This window comes from Corvus cornix, chromosome 12 (assembly GCF_000738735.6).
Source record: "Corvus cornix cornix isolate S_Up_H32 chromosome 12, ASM73873v5, whole genome shotgun sequence".
NCBI lineage: Eukaryota > Metazoa > Chordata > Aves > Passeriformes > Corvidae > Corvus > Corvus cornix.
Window position 1 is genome coordinate 5,651,399 of NC_046342.1, and position 16,069 is coordinate 5,667,467.

General features: G+C 47.3%; 1 long non-coding RNA gene across 1 annotated transcript in view; it reads right to left on the minus strand.

Moving 5' to 3' along the window:
• The window catches only part of LOC120410659, a 52,708-nt gene extending 47,871 nt beyond the window's left edge, over positions 1-4,837 (minus strand). The window contains exon 1 of the long non-coding RNA XR_005602964.1: positions 4,721-4,837. This is a non-coding gene — a long non-coding RNA (uncharacterized LOC120410659). The remainder of the gene's footprint in view (positions 1-4,720) is intronic.
• Between the last annotated feature and the right edge of the window lie 11,232 nt (positions 4,838-16,069).

The following is a 16,069-nucleotide window of genomic DNA, read 5'->3' on the forward strand; positions in this document are numbered from 1 at the left end:
AAGTCAAAGAGTAACTAAAACTATCTGCAAATAACTTCTGTGGAGGTAGCGAGTGCCTCGTAGGAAGTTGCTGATGTGACACATTCAGGCTGTCACTGATCATCACTTTCCTGCGCAGACAGTTTGATGACACTGCTTTCCTTAACTGCACCAAAAATTTAAGTCAGGAGATCAACAATGCCATGAAGAATTTACAAGGAAAAGAGACAATATCCACCCACCCAGGAAGGTTACTCCAGAGACAGACCCTGCAACCAGGGCTCAGATGGTTGGTAAATGAAATGATGGAGTGAAAAAATTGTCTGAAGCTGCTGTTTCCATTTCCATGGGGTTTTAACAGCAGGAAAGTTTTGATAACTCTGCATATCCAGTGGCAGAGGCTGTGGATATCATTGATTTCCTTCTGGCCATTCACTGTGTGCAAGTTCAGCCTCCACGGTACCTGGTGAGGACCCAGCTTGTGATGGGAGGGACATCCCCACTTGCAGCCCCACTGGTTCCTTCTTCTCTACTGTCTTAAAAATGCACACGTAAAATTGTTTTTGTTGACCTCACAAAAAGGAGCTTTTTGAAAGCATTGAACTAAAGAGGAGATATCATCCTATCCAGAACACCAGCAGCAGAGAATAGTGTCTGCCCAGACACTCTCGCAGCCAAACCTGCCTTCCAGCATGTGAAGGTAAAGGCCTCTTTGATTCAGCATCCAGACAAGACACAAACTCATGTCCCAGTCTCCACTATCTCCTTTCCAGAAGCTTTGGGGAGGCTTGGATAAAGGCACCAGCACAGTTCATGCCCGGGTGAGCTCCTCATCCCAGCCTACAATGTGCTTTTGGAGTGGGCAGTTTAAAAGGATCAGAAGGATGAGTCAGGGGAAGGATTTCATGACACACCAACACATTTGGTGGCTGAGGAGAAGCGTGCTGGTATAGGAGAGCAGGCCAGCCATAGGGAGCAACTAACAAACAAATCTCCAAAGGATCCAAATATTACAGTGCAGAAAACCAGGGCCACAATCCTCCAAAATCAGTGTATAAGGAGCTGCCAAGGACTTCATGGGAAGGACCTGGAGAAACCCAAGCTAAAAGCCAGAGGCGTGGAAAAAAAACATGCACCAGAGGCAACCTCCAGGACAGGCACGGATGGGTCCAGGAGGGTCTCTGGTAACACAGAGCAGAGAAAGAGCAGGTAATGGGAGAGCCATGGGCAGGACATGGCACATCAGGCTGCCCCAGAATGTTGCAGAATGGGTCACCAGCATCTCCCTGAGAACAGATGAAATGAGCTTCAAATCAGGAGCAGCTGCTGCCCTAATGGAGTTCTAGACACCCCCTGGGGTGTGTGAGAGCATGAATGCTTCCGAACCAAAACGACCCAGGAAAATGTAAAAGGCAAAACTTGGCTGAGGGAGCAGAGGGTGTCTAAGAAGTTCTGTTTTGTGGGTCACCATACACTGCTTCGACTGCCTTCCCCTCAAAATCACAGTCCTCACTGCAGTTATGTGGACAGAGCCAGTCCACAAGGACACAGAATTTAAAATCCTGGTGACAGCCCCCGTTTGCTTCCAAGGAGCAGAGAAACCAGAAAAAGCACAGTGCAGTCAAATGCAAAAGCGTTTGCTCTTTCCACACCTACGAGCACATTTTTCTTTTTATGATCCATTTGGAAAACTGTGTCTTCTGCAAAGAACAAAAATAATCCTCCCGTCAGGCACCCCGAGGCATGGCAGTGGTCCCAGAAGCAAATCAGCAGCTCCAGATCTGCGTGACGTTGGGAAGCTTAATGAGGGTGACATGTTCCGCCACGCACGGAGCACACCTTTGGATAGCGCAGTGAGGCAACAGCCCTGCTCTGAACCGGGAGCTGCAGCTCAGTTCTGGCTGATCCCACTTGCTTCAGCCGTCACAACGCTGCCAGCCCACCAGCCCACGCCCACTGTGCTTGAGAAACCCTCCTAAATCACAGTGTTTCCATTTTTTGGTGCTGCCAGATGAGTCTCCAATACACCCCAATCTCTGCCTTGAGGCTGTTGTTCTGAACAGCCTCCAGTATTTCCTCCAGTGCCTGCAAACTGGTAGAAACTGAGGGTGTGTTTTGGGGTGCCCTTGAAGGGTTTCAAAGTCTAAGGAGCATGTAAACATGAAATAAGTGTGGCTCATTTGGGGGGGGGGGCGGGGCATTGCTGCCAAGGCAGCCAGGCAGAAGTGTGGCTCCTCATATGAATTGGGATCCCATTTGTGTTAAAGCAAGAAAAAATTGCCAGCAAAGTGAGATTAAGAATATTTATGGATCCTATTGGCTTGATGTATGTGTCTCCCCAGTGATGGAAACTGAGTACAAAATTGAGAAACTTCAGCAATCTGTGGGGGAAAGGAGACAGACAGCAATGACTTTTTAATGCTTTATATATTTTTTTTCTGTGAATTTGGTGCTCGCAGAGAGCAATTATAATAAAAGGTTTGAAAAAGAAGGTGAATATAGTAATGCTTTGTCTTTCTAAAAAGACCAATGCATCCTAAGATCTCAAAGCACTTTTCAAACTCCAGGAGATCTTAACTGCATTAGGGCAAGAGCCATAAGTAAACTTCTGTCAATACCAAACCCTTCTCAGATGCAACGACACCGGTGACTTATACCTGTCCTTCATGTGCTCTGGACTCTGCTTCTCTTCTCTCAGTGCAAAAACCTGTATGTACAGAGCTTGAATTTCTAACCTCCAGTGCTTCCCAAGCTGTCTTGAGCAGAGAGCACACCATGGTATAGAGCTGTGAGGAGTGAGCATGGAGAAGGATTTGAGCACAAGCTTTAGTGGGTAGGGGGCTAATGATTCTTACATTAAATGTCCACAGAAAAAAACCAAACCACTAAAGAACAGGTATCTAAAATGACTTCATAGGTGCAGAGGAAATAATAGAGAGAAAGTCTGAAATGCAAAAGGAAACCTAATAGAAACCTGGACAGGCAAAGACTCAACCTGGGTGTTCTAGATCCAGCTAATTGCCTACTGGATTAATTTGTATTGCTTCCTTTCTTTGAGAGAGGTTTACTGTGGTTCAACACCAGCCTTTGCTTAATCAACTTTAAATAAGTCAAGATGAGCCTGCTTTAAAATTTGCTGGATGTCTGTACACCATTCTTATAACTGGTATAACCTCTCCTCCTTCTCTACTGGTGGAGCTACGTGTGTTGGCAGCTCTGTAAAAACTGGGTTAATATTCCAGCATGAAGCACTTTCAAAGGAGACCTGCACACCTTCCTATTTCCAGGAGTGCTCAAAACTGTATCAGATTTGGCTTTAAAAGCCTCAGTGCTGCTAGTTCCTGCATACCAGGGCACATGAGTACTGCTAATTGACTTAGGTAAGCTCCCTTCACAAGCCTCAAAGTGCCCGATGGAATCACACACCCTTTTCATTCACAGCCTGTTTCCCAACGCTTTTGGTGTAGCTTCCACTGTCCTTAAATGGGATTCCAGGGGCCAGCATTCCCCCATCATATGCCTCAAGGATCAGAAGTAGCCGCCTTTCCCTGCATTTCTGCAACTCAGATGTAGCTCCACCAAACTCTTGCTCCTCCAGACTTTTGTCTCCCCACCATACTCCTCTGTAAGCTAAAGCTGGTTCCCAAGGGACAGGTGACCCTTACAACCCCCAACCATAACATCCTTTTACGCATATTCAGTCCAAGCCCACGCTTCTAGGTAGGACATCTGCTCTTTCCTGGCTTTGTTTTGTTTTTGTGTTGCACAGACAGTTCCCTGGGCTGCTCCAGTGGTACAGTGGCAGCTCTTTGCAAACATCTCCAGCACAAGCAGGGGCTGCAGCTGGAGCCGTATCTGCTTGGCCTAAGACCAGATCACAGGAAACAGCAGCCTGCCCTGCAGAGATCATTTCCACCTTTGTTAGCTTTTGGCTCCAGCATCTATTTTGATAGATGCTGAAGTCTGAAGCTGTTGGTAAGGAAATGGAAAAGGGGAATGGCCATGCTTTAACTCTTGCTTGGCAGCAGCATTAGCCCATGGTGTAGTTTCCATGCACTGATGTCGATACATTTAACTAAGACAAAAGAAGAAAAAAGGAAAAAAAGAAAGAAAAGAACAGGAGCTACTTGCTTAGAAAAAGGCATCACTGAGCCATGTTCCAGGCTGATGCATGAACATGGAGGGAAGAGACTCAACGAGGCTGGTTGTTCACAGTGCCTCTCATTTTTGTGGATAGGGATAGCCCTGCACCAGCATCCCATCCCAGGAAACTTGGCTAATGCATAAGTGCTGAATTTTCAGCCTGGAAACACCTCAGTAAGGGCAGCTCTCTCTCCTCTTGCTCCTCTGCAACCCCCACCAAAAGAAAACACAGCCCAAAGCACCAGCAAAGACAGAGCAGGGAGAGAATGGCCACAGCCCCACACACTGAACCCCATCAGCTCTGCCAGCTCCCTTCACACCACCCCAGCCCTGCAAAAACACCCTCAGAGCTCTGTGTCCACTGTCAGGCAAAGACACACATCCTGAATTCCTCTCACATCTGCCAGGGAAGTGCAAGGAAGTTTTACAGTCCACAGAACATGATCCTAAGGTACAAAGCTATGACAAGAGGAGCCCAAGGGTTAAAGATGGGCTTTACTTTTCTGCTGGCATTCCATCAAAAGGCATTCCACCCCCAGCATTTCAAATTACTCCAGATAAAGCAGTAACAAAGATGCAAAACTGGTTTAGAAAGTACCTGATAATTTCCTTTTAAACTTCCACTTCAGAGCAAAAACCTTCTTGCTTTGAAATAAATGGCTCTGGACAGGCGGAGGTGGGGGATATACAATGTGTCCTTCTCCTAAATTCATGTTTGAACTGGAAAAAGGAAACAAACTTCTGAGGATTTGCAGCCTCAGTAGCTGGGCATATCCCTCCCTCAAGGATCTTTATCTGCTCCTCCTTCATCACAGCTCTATTGCACCAAAAAACTGAAGAAAAACAAACTTCCTGATTCAGATAATCATATGGGTGGATTGACATAGTTACAATTAATTTTGCTATAAAATTAATCCAGAAAACACTGAAACAAGGGAATGAAACCTAGGACCACAAAGTTAAAGAGAAAAACCAGGAAAACCTGGTAAGGTACATACAGCAAATTTCATCTAAATTAACTAGAGGTGGACAGCAAAGGCAGATTAGTTACCACACACTAAATTTCGTTGTTGGACCCTTCTCCAGAATGAACACATGGGCTGTAGGGTTTGGTGCACAGGATGGATGGGAGGACTTTCACTATCAGGACTGAGCCACTGAACTGCCCCTAGCTCCTCTGCAGTCTGTGGGAACTGGGAACCCTTGGTGCTTCAGCTTAAAGGTGCCACAATGTAAAGAAAAAGTACAGAAAATGTTCAGAAAACCTCAGAGAAGTGGCTCATCTTTGTGCCTCGCTGGCTGCTGAGCACAAACACTGAAAAAATAACGGGAAACCATGGCTTGGCAGTAACAAAGGCAGGAAACCACCTGTTTAGCATCCAGCTTCTGCCCAAGCTAACATGCACGAGAGAGCTACTGCCTGCTGGATGGAGCAGGTGACCCCACAAAACTGATGGCCCTGGAAGAAAAGTTGTGGCAGGGTCTTGACCCCTGTCCCCTGGCCAGCACTTGCTCTGCCCGTGTCGAGCACAAGGAGGATCCTCTTGCTGCTTGTGGCCTTTGTGGAGATCCAGCAGGGGGATGAACACAGGCCATTGGTGCAGGAAATGGAGAAGAGCACCCCAGGATCTTCTGCATCACTGTCACCTCCTCAGCTTTGCCCTTTCCATCTGCCTCCTAAGCTGGAGCAACACATTCATGAGGTGAGAGGCTGGCTGAGCCAAGGCTGGGTGCTCCTGGGGTGTCAGAGACCACCAGTGGTGCGGGCAAAAAAGCCTCTTGTGGGCTTTGTGGTGAGCAGAACCCCAGAGAGGAGTCATCTGCTCAAAATAGCACGTGTCACGTCACCTGTCAGCTGGCATGGGGCACGGCAGCTCCGCTCAAATAATAGCAACGAAACAAAGCAAACAAGAACAGGGCTTAGTCACTTGTTCGAGTCTCATCCCCTTTTGTTTTTACAGATGTGCAGTTCACGGAAATGAGATGATTAGCTCATCAAAGCATCTGTCATCTGAGAGACAAACCAGCTTTTCACAAATGCATCCAAGTGACAAGACCTGTCGGATGCAGGCTGCAGGGAATCTCTCTGAGTCTTATTTTTGGAACTATTATAATCACCCTTACCAGCTTATTAGTTATCTCCAACAAATCAATGGGGAAGGAAAAGATAAATACATAAAAACTTGTCATGGCAATCTGAAAATGGTGGGGTTTTTTTCCTGAAGGAAAAAAAACTCTTGCACTTTTACAGTTCTTTCTTTTAACATAAGCTGTACAGCTTGGCCTTTACTCCTGGAAGATTTAAATGACTTACCAAATTATTTAAATGGAATAAGTTTTATTTTTATGTTCTTAAAATTGGGACACCTTAAAATGAATGCATCTGGTGGTCACAGGCTTTGCCAATCAACAGCAAAACTACTGGTGTGTTTAACACTGGACAAGTGCTTTGCTGCTTTTCCAGAGCAGGGAACAAAGAGTGGTCAGATATTTAAAAGCTCTTGACTGGGGCTCAGGGGATTTGAACTGAGCATCAATCTCCCCCTTTCATCACAAGGACATCAGTCCCCGTGTCTGATGGCACCTCAGGGCATCCCCGCTGTCTTATGCACAACGCTTGTGAGCACAGGGAGGGGTTTGGATTCAGCTGGAGCCACACTGGTGATAAGGCTATATAGAATCCTAGAATGCTTTGGGTTCGAAAGAACCTTAAAGATTATTTGGTTCCAGTAAAGGGACATTTAGTGGCCTTCAGGATGCAGCAATGGAGCAGAAAGGGATTTAAATTATTTTTTTTAATAATGAAAGACAAAATTGCTGGGACTGAAAGGGAGATTACTCATTTGTTCTTAGACCTTTGCTGTTAATCATGCCACACCTACTATGGGAGCAGCGGCAAGCTGTTGGCTTCGCGTCCTGCTCGGCCCGGTGCCACCCAACCCAGCCTGTGCCATCCCTTCCCCTGTGCCTGGCGAGGAGCGAGCTCGGGATCACAGCACTGCAAGTCTGCACAGCTCCGGGCACAGCCGAAACCTCAGTGTGCTCAGCAGGCGGGGAGGAACAGAGCCCCGCCAAAGAGAGATGTAAGAAGTGGAAACAAACGGAAATGACACAGCCTGGGCATGAAGAGACATGTACAATCGGCGTGGGGGGGGAAAATGGGTTATAATGTAAAATCAAGCATTATCTGTCAGTTCTAACTAGCTCATGACAGCATGACAGCTCCTTGCATGCACAGAGACACTGTTTGGCCTCAAACAGCCCCAAGCACAAGACAGCAGAGTGGGGAGAGGGCTGGGAACTTCAAAGGACTAATCCTTAGCCTTGCTGCCTAGCCTGCTAATGACACCACAGTGTAACACTGTTTGAGAAGCACAGGCTGGCCTTCCCTTCACCCACTCACATTGTAGGGGACATGGCCACTTCAGGCTGCCACAGTTTCATTTTGGCTCATCCTTTGACCAGATGCAACATTAGCTGCCTTCCTGGCGATGGCCATGGCCCTCTAAAATACCCATTGTGTGTACCCTGCCCAGATCCTTGCTTACTGCCACAAACCCAGCCCCTCTGCTCCCCAGAATGCCCCCCATGGCACAGGCTGAGGCTCAGCACTGCTCTCCCAACACTGTGCACTATCTTCCGAAGCAGAAAATGCTTCTGTTGGGCGCTGCTCACCAGTGTTTCACAAAGCTTTCCAACCTCTGCTTTCTGCACTGTGCACCTTTCATCAGTTTTCTGGTGAGCACTGAAGCCTCTTTTGTGTGGCAGGGAGGATGGGAAGAGACTTTGGTATAGGCAGCTGTACAGCCCCCCAGGCCAAAATGGCTTTCCTCCTTCCATGCCTATTCTCATTCTTTCCTCCTGTTTTCTATTCATTCCTTTCCCTTCCTAAGCCTAAGAGCATGTCTGAATGTCCCATTTGCCCCTCAGCAGATCAGGATCAGCAGCATGGTGGCAAGGAGAAAACCTCCCTTGTTTGGTGGCTCTTTCCAGCCACCTTGCTCCTGGGACCTCCTGAGTCACAGAGATTTTCTCTCAGGATCTGCCTGGGGGGTGACTCAGCTGAAGCTCAGGGGTATGGAATGTCAGAGCTGTGTGGAGGCTTTGGCAGGTCCCTCCTAATGCCTTCACCAGGCAGGATGTGCAGCAGGGCACTGCAGGTAGAGGGGCAACACTGCACGGTCATTTTGAGCAACAGAAACCACTTGTTTGGATCCCCTCATCCTCTGCCAGCTACAACCAGTGCCAGCCCTGGGCCTGAATGGACAACTGAGCCTTCCCTGCAGGTTAGAGGTGCTTAGAGCTTGTCCAAAGCAGCAAAGCAGCACAGCCTGTCTCTTCAAAACCAAAGGAAGGAAGAGGAAGATATTTATCAGCTCCTAACCAGTTCAGCCCCACCACGGGCTCAGCTACTTTTAAGAATTCATTACTTGCCTCTTTCTCTTGAAGTTCCAGCTTGGCTGCTCCCCCATGCTTCAACATCTCCTCCCAAGGATACCCTCAGCTTGTTCCAGACAAGCTGTCAACAAATGGCCTCTCCAGGTGAGGACAATGCCCTGAGTTAACAGCTCAACAGGTACACCAGACAGCTGTAGTGGCAAGCAGAGGAAGAAGGAGAGGCCCACAGGTGGTGATGATGCCCTAAAGATTGTGTGCTAATCAGGATGAATTAATTGGCAGACAGGAGAAATCCCATTTTCCTCTCTTTAAACACCCATAAGTGATATTAGGAGTTACTTAATAACGTAACTGAAAGGACTGAAAAATCTTCAGTGTTCCACAGCTTACTGGACTCCAAAGAGAAGCAAGTCAATAGGAGACTTTACATTTTCAGCATTTTCTTTCTAATTTCCCCTTTTGTTCTACCAATAAAAAAAGAATGGACATACAATGGCAATTGTTGAACATCACGATCCTTTTGTAGAAACACTACACTGGGCCTGCAGTGACACAAAACCGGAGAATCAGATTATATAATTTTTTCATAAAGTTGGGAGAGCTGGTCTCCAAGGGCAAATGCCAAGTCACTTAGCAGCTATCCTGCCATAATAGCTTTCAGCTTTCCAATGGAATTTTTCCTGGGCTTCCTCCAAAAACTAATAAGACCAAAGCTTCCTGGAACGAGCTCACTCTGTAGAATTTCCCCTGCTCACCACTGGACAGCAGATGTGTGTCTGCAGGGCTAAATGCATGGGAGGATTTATTCCATAGCTTAGGTGGTCTGGCCAGGGGTTCCTCCTGGTGCTTCCCTTCCTGGACCTGCCTGCAGTTGGGTGCTTTCCTAAGGCAGCAGTGGTACCCCAAGGCATGCCTGACCATTCCATTGACCATCAGTGCACCCTGGCTACCCCTCCATGTCACAAAACTCACAGTCACTCCTTGGTAAGGCTGGACTAGAAGTTCAGCCAGCAGTAGCAGAGGTGACAGCTTGGATTCCAGAAATCCTCAGTAAATATGGCACTGCCTGCTACCAAAGTTGGTGGGATCTGGGCACCTCATTCCCCTAAGTCTGGGCAGGAATTGCAGCCCAGGTACTCCCATCCTAGCACAGTCAATCCTGTAGGTAACTGCTCAACTCATCACTGTGATCCGGGGATTGGAAACCAACCATCCACACACAGAGTTTGTGCCTGTTGCCTAGAAGACAAGCTGTAAATCAGGGGGTCAAATCCCAAAAGGAAAATGCCTTTTGCTTTTCATGTTTCAGTCTCGGTGGCTGCTCAAAGAGTTATTGTATCATTAATATCTGCATGGAGCTTATTCTGAGTGGTTTACTGGAAAATTATGACTTGTCAGCAATTAGCATAAAACGAGTAGGAGCTGAAGGCAGAACAGCCCATTATAAAGGACTTTTTAGACAGAGCTCTGACGCTGGTGCTCAAAAGAATATTTAAAGAATGATTCCTAAACAGCTACAGGTCAAGCAGATATTTTATAAAATTGATGCAGGAAAGACTGATGGTCTAATTTACAATTGGACTCCAAAGAGTTCCTTGCTTTTCTGCTTGTCTTATAAATTCTATTTGGAAAAACAAATCCCCCTGCAATGCACACCTGGCTTTTCATTTGACTTCTCCAGAAGGTTCTAGGGAGAGACCACTGAACACAGGTCAGTATCTGAATACTTCAGGCCCCTCCTGTGTATCTCCTTCTTTAGAAGCCAACTGAAATAAGAGGGATAATTTTACTTTACACTTCAGGGGTCTGAACAAGCCTTCAGAAATGCTGGTATTTCTTGAAGGTGTGACTGTGGATATAATCCGTCAGTTGCATTCTCCTTGCTCTGCTTTGGACAGCTGGTGGGTTTGTTTATTTGTTACACTGGACAAGTCAAGAGAAGATGTCAGAGCTCTCTGGCAGTTCCCTTTGGGCTATCAGGTGGTTCTCCTCCACGGCTGACAGTGAAGCTGGGGTCCCATCTTCTCACATGGCAGGGTTTTACATGCCCTGTGATCAGGGAAGGAGGTGGTTTAGCAGCATGAGAACTTGCTCTCTTCCATGTGAAAACATTGGATAATTAATCTTGCTCCCATTATACGGGTAAGGATACGAAAACAGACACAACAGCCCAGGGACAGCCAAGACGCCACAGGTGTCCTTCACCCCGTTTGCCATTGCTGAAATCCACTGGCTAAACCTGCTCCTGTTCCACTTCAAAATCCTGCCAGATCTCCTGTGCCAAGAAATCACTGCCTACTTCTTCTGGGATTATGATGCATTCCTTCCTCAGACTTACAAACCCATTTCCTTCTCAGTGGCAGAGGATTAAATTTCTTTCAGAATCAGCGGAAACACTCTGTGCTCTTACATATAATGTATTAGTATTAGAGCAAATTCATCTCTGATCTCATTCATCATTTGCTTCAGTCCTCTTGGCAGACAATATATCAGTCTTTTAACAGCACAGACCTCTTACTGTCTCAGAGAAAAAGCTTTGGCATCTGGTACAGCCACTGAACTCCAGCATGACCTGAGTCCTGAATGGACAACAGCACAGGTCCTGCAAAATGACTCAGTTCCTCTAAGTGACCTTCATCAGAAACCTGAGGCTTCCTCACTGATGGTTCATCTGTATCAACCTGCTTACGCCAGGGCTCCACATGCTCTCCTGAATGACTTCCCTTCCCACATTTCTCATTGTCTGTGAAGTGGTGCAGAAGCGGATTAAATAAGCTATCATCTCAGTTAGTGATAATGAGAAAATTGAAACAAGCTGTTCCATAAATGTGATCATTATCTAGTAAATTAAATGAGGTATTCAAAGTGTCCACCCAGCAGTGGCCAAGGAACTTCTCTTACTCTGCATTTCTTTTATCTGGGAGAAAGAGGAAATTATCACAACCTCCTGCAAACCAGAGACTTCAGTGGACACCCTGTCATTAAAATCATGCGGCTTTCCACACTTGCACTGGACACTGCACAGTAACTGCTGGCAGATCAAAGACCAAGGCGTTCAACTCTGGATGTTGCTAGTTCTAATGGCCCATTAACAGGGACCAGATTCCAGTGTTTTGTCTCCTGGAGAGTGGGGCTGGGGACACCGTAGGACACCAGGGAGAGAACTGCTGTCATGCACATATTGCCTAGAAATCCACTGCAGATTGTCTCGGGCTGCGGGGATAGCTGGGGTTTGGGAATCTACCAAAGATGCTGGGGAAGAGAAACCCAACAAATTCAAAGGGCAAATTAGAAAAAGAGGTTTTTGAGAGATGGATGAAGGAAAGAAGCATCAGTGCTTCATGCCTGGTTGTTTACTGGAATGTCACTGAAGATGGTGGGCAGGAGGCAGAAATCAGCCTATCTACTGCTGTCTGTCTTCTGCCTAAATGCCTCAAAGTCTGAATCTCAGGAAATGCAATTAAAAAGTGCAGAAACTGGGAGCATGCATTTAATCTCTTGTTTTCCCATGCAAAACCTTGACAAAAAGCTATTTTCATCCCATTTTCTTCTGTGGCTCTGTTGATGCCATCCATGCCAGGCCTACCTGCTCTCTGCACCCCAGGTGCAGGCACAGCCTGAAGTGGGGTTGCTCAAACGTAAGAGGTGTGTGAGGGATCCGGCCCCAGAGTGGAGGAATGATCTCACAATGGGATCCATGAACCACAGAATCACAAAGGTTGGAAAAGACCTCTGATATCTTCAACCCTTAACCCAACACTGCCAAACCCCCTAAACCATATTGCAAAGGGCCACGTCCGCTCCTTTTTTGATCACCTCCGTGGATGGTGACTCCACCACTGCCCCGGGTGGCCTACTCCAATGATTAATCACCCTTTCAGTGGAAGAATTCTACCTGATGTCCAGCCTGAACCTCCCCTGGCACAACCTGAGGCCATTTCCCCTTGTCTTTGAATGCAGAAGATGTGTCCAGAGAGCTCGTACCCAGCAGTGCTTCAGCCTGCAATCACTTGTCAGGTGCTCCCACTGAGGCGCAGCAGCTCTGGGTATTTTGTAGTTTACCCAAGAGCCTCAACAAACCACAAAGAAGTGACCAAACCATGACATGCAGAACAGGCCCACGGTATCCCCAAGAAGCCAAAACTGCCTGCAAGGAAGCAGGGGCTGCTGGAGAAGGCTGTGCTGGGCACTCTCCATGAGAGTGCTTTGCTCCAGCAAACCCCTTGCTCTCCCTTTCAGGCGGATTATCCTGGGGTTGGACTAAAGACACAGGCAAGGAGCACAATGCTAATCCAGAGTCTGAGTCCATCTGAGCCAAAGGAAATCTCTGTGGCAGCACTGGAGAGCAGAAGCTGCAAGTTCCAATTGGCCATGGGAGGGCAAACTGCTCCAAGCATTGCTGTACCGTTCAACACCAGCACTGCTAACTTTGCTTGCAGTCAGCCTCCCTTCTTGAAAGGCAATCCAGGCCTGCCTTCCAAGGAGTTTTAATTTAATTGCTTGGAAGTTTTGGAAGGGCTCTTATTTCAACCAGACAGAAGCTTTGGAAAAGGCAATGAGCGAAGCAGGACACTCTGGGAATGTCCTGCAGCTCCCGGGCCAGCGCAGGAATTCCTCTTTTCCCCGATGGCACTAACATTAAGGCAGGCCTTCAGCATAACCCAGTCAAAGCAGGCTGCTAGGAAACTGCTAGAGACAGTTAAAAATAGGGATTGTGCTGATCCAGTGTTAACTCTTAATGGAGAAGGCAGTGATTCCTCGCTGGGGGCACATCGCTGCCACTGCTTTTATTTAGCTGTCTCTCGCCTATGCTGCCTTTGATTGTCCCAGCTCTCTCTTGAATTTTCCTTTATAGACTGTTTTCCTCCTAACACAGCAGAAATCAACTCAGAAGAGCTGTTTTTGTGGCTGGCCTGCTTTCAGCACGTTTTCTGCCCTGCAGTCCTGATGGCAATAAGCAGCAATCAACAAGGAGTGGGTACTGCAGCCCATCACCATGAAGAGGGGCAGGGTGTCAGCACAGGACCTGGAGATCACTCTGCCCAGCAGCATCCTCATGTGTCTGCACACACATCTCCACTCCTTATTTCATAGCCTTTTAGCATGGAAAAGCTACAAGGTAGTGTCCTTGCAAATATCTTTACCTCCTTTTATTTATTGTTGAATTTCAAGATGAAGATCAATTGAGTTTTGTTTGGATGGGACAATTCCCAAATGTTTTGTTTCTTTTCAGCACTCTATATGGCCCACAACATACAGCACTATCCTAGCTGGAAAGTGGTGAGGATCATTAACATCAAGAAAAGCCAAACTTAAGAGCAGAGTGCCAGGCCAGCCAATGAGCCACTCACTGCCCATCTGCAGGCAGGGCCTCTGGCAAGCACCTCTCATGGCTGCATAATGCTAGGATGGAGAAAAGCCTCTCTCTCATCCTCCTGAAAAAAGAGAAATGTCCCAAATACATACCCATCTGCTAAGGAGAAGACAGGTCATGATCAGTGAACAGTGAAATATTTGGTGTTTAGTTAAAAAATTAGGAAGCAAGTAGACTTGTATCTACTCTCTCAAGCCAGCTGCCACTGGCACCTGAAAACCCTTGGAGGAAACAAAGGGACTTGCTCTATTTCTCTGTTCCTTGAAGTATCACGGAGCAACTGATGGGCAAAGCTCATTCAAACATCATTGTTCAAATGGATCAGCATGGAAATGCAGAGGGTTGAAGGCAAAAGGCACAGATTGCAGCCTGGTTTGGACAAGAAGCTTTCCAGGACCAGAGATAAGAAAAGCCAACCTGTGTCTGCCTGACCTGCTACCTGAACAAAGCCTGAGCCATGAAAACTTTGAAAACTGCCAAAACTGAACTCCTTATCTACCCACCTCTCTGCTTGGTTGGTAACAACCCACCCTGTCCAGGCACTAGGAAGGACCAAATAGTCTGGGCTGCAATTTCTCAGTGACCATGCGGATGTGGAGGTGCAAACCTGGTGCCATTTCTCACAGACCTGGCAGCCTTCCCAGTGCCATAAAGAGTTCTGCTCGAGTAAGCACCCAGGAGGGTCCAGCAAGCTCCAGTAAGCACCAGCTCTGCTTGGTGAGTGGAGACCTTGCCAGAACTGGGAAAAGAGGCACTCGTGCAGAGAGGCAGCCTGGCAAGAAGTGAAAGTCACTGGCATTCAGGGCAGGAGGGCCAGGAGAAACTGAGCGCTGACCACAAGGGCAGCTGCCCTGTGCTTGAGCTGCTCAGCTCAAATCCATCCTTAAATCCTGACAGTGAGAAGCTCAGGGCCCTGCTAATCCCGTGCTCTCACATCTGCACAGCTCCATTAGGCAGAAGGCAGCTGCTGGCACTGCTATGTATTCAGTGCTGACACCTTCAAGTGGCTTTTGGTCCTTTTTTGGTCTGCCCAGAGCTTTGCTGTGCCTGAGGGCTAAAGCCACTCAACAGCAACAGTCCTGTTTGGTGATGGAGCCTTGGAGGCCACATAAAGCCTTGTCCCCAGCCCAGGGGATGAGGGAAATCTTTCTGGGACTGAGCTCTCAGCTTACACACCAAACCACCAAATCACTGCCTGGCTGTGAGCACAGCAGGGTCTGGGCATTGCATACAACCAGATCTCTGGTGGGCTGTGGTTTTCAGGCCCTGGCACTTGGCTGCTGCCAGAGAAAAGAGCATCCAATGATGTCAAGAAGGAGCATCGTCCTCACTGTGACCAGCACAGGGCGGGGGTTGGCACCAAAGCCCAGGTGAGCTGTTCCCCTTCACAAGCAATGCTTTGCCACAGTTCCTGCAATGTGATGGACCAAGCCAGGCAGGATCTTCCCATTCCACTGCTGCCCTAGCAGGAACAGGAGGTTGGGTTGACAGCACCTGATCCCACACCACAGCTGAAGAGAATGCTTCCAGATCATTGCACAAGTAATAATAGTATTAATGGAATTACAGGAAATCCTTGCTTTTCTAACTCCAATTCCAGGTTGAAAAGCAGTGTTACTAGCAGGCACACATGAGCTCAGCTGCTTTGATTAAAGAACAACTCTCTAATCTCTGCCTGGACTGTGCCCTGGGTTTTAATGCCTGATTAATTCCCCCCTGCCAGGATTATTTTGCATCTTTGCATATTTTGGAGCTCTTCATTTTAGTTTATTCTACAGACAAGAAGTTGTTTGAAACAACTTACATTTGCACTGGCGGTTTAAAGCCCTGTGTGTGTTTGTTGCTGAGTGGTGGCTGGAGCAAAATTCAAGGGACTTTTAGGGCAATCTGCTGCTTCTCAGGGAGCAAACCCAGGACAGCACACTCTCAACACAAAGGCTGGGGTATCACTGTGTGTCTTAGCCCTTTGGGAGACATCAAATATCACCTCCAGAAAATCAGCAAGTTACCACCAGTTTCAGAAGTGGCTGGAAGATTGACTCCCTATCCTGAGAATATCGAAGCCTTTCATAAAAAATAATGAAATAGATTTTAGACTTTTTGCTTTCCAGCACAACTCAGAAGTGCTGTGGAAAACACAAAACTTATCACAGCAATTATTTATGCATCAAAATC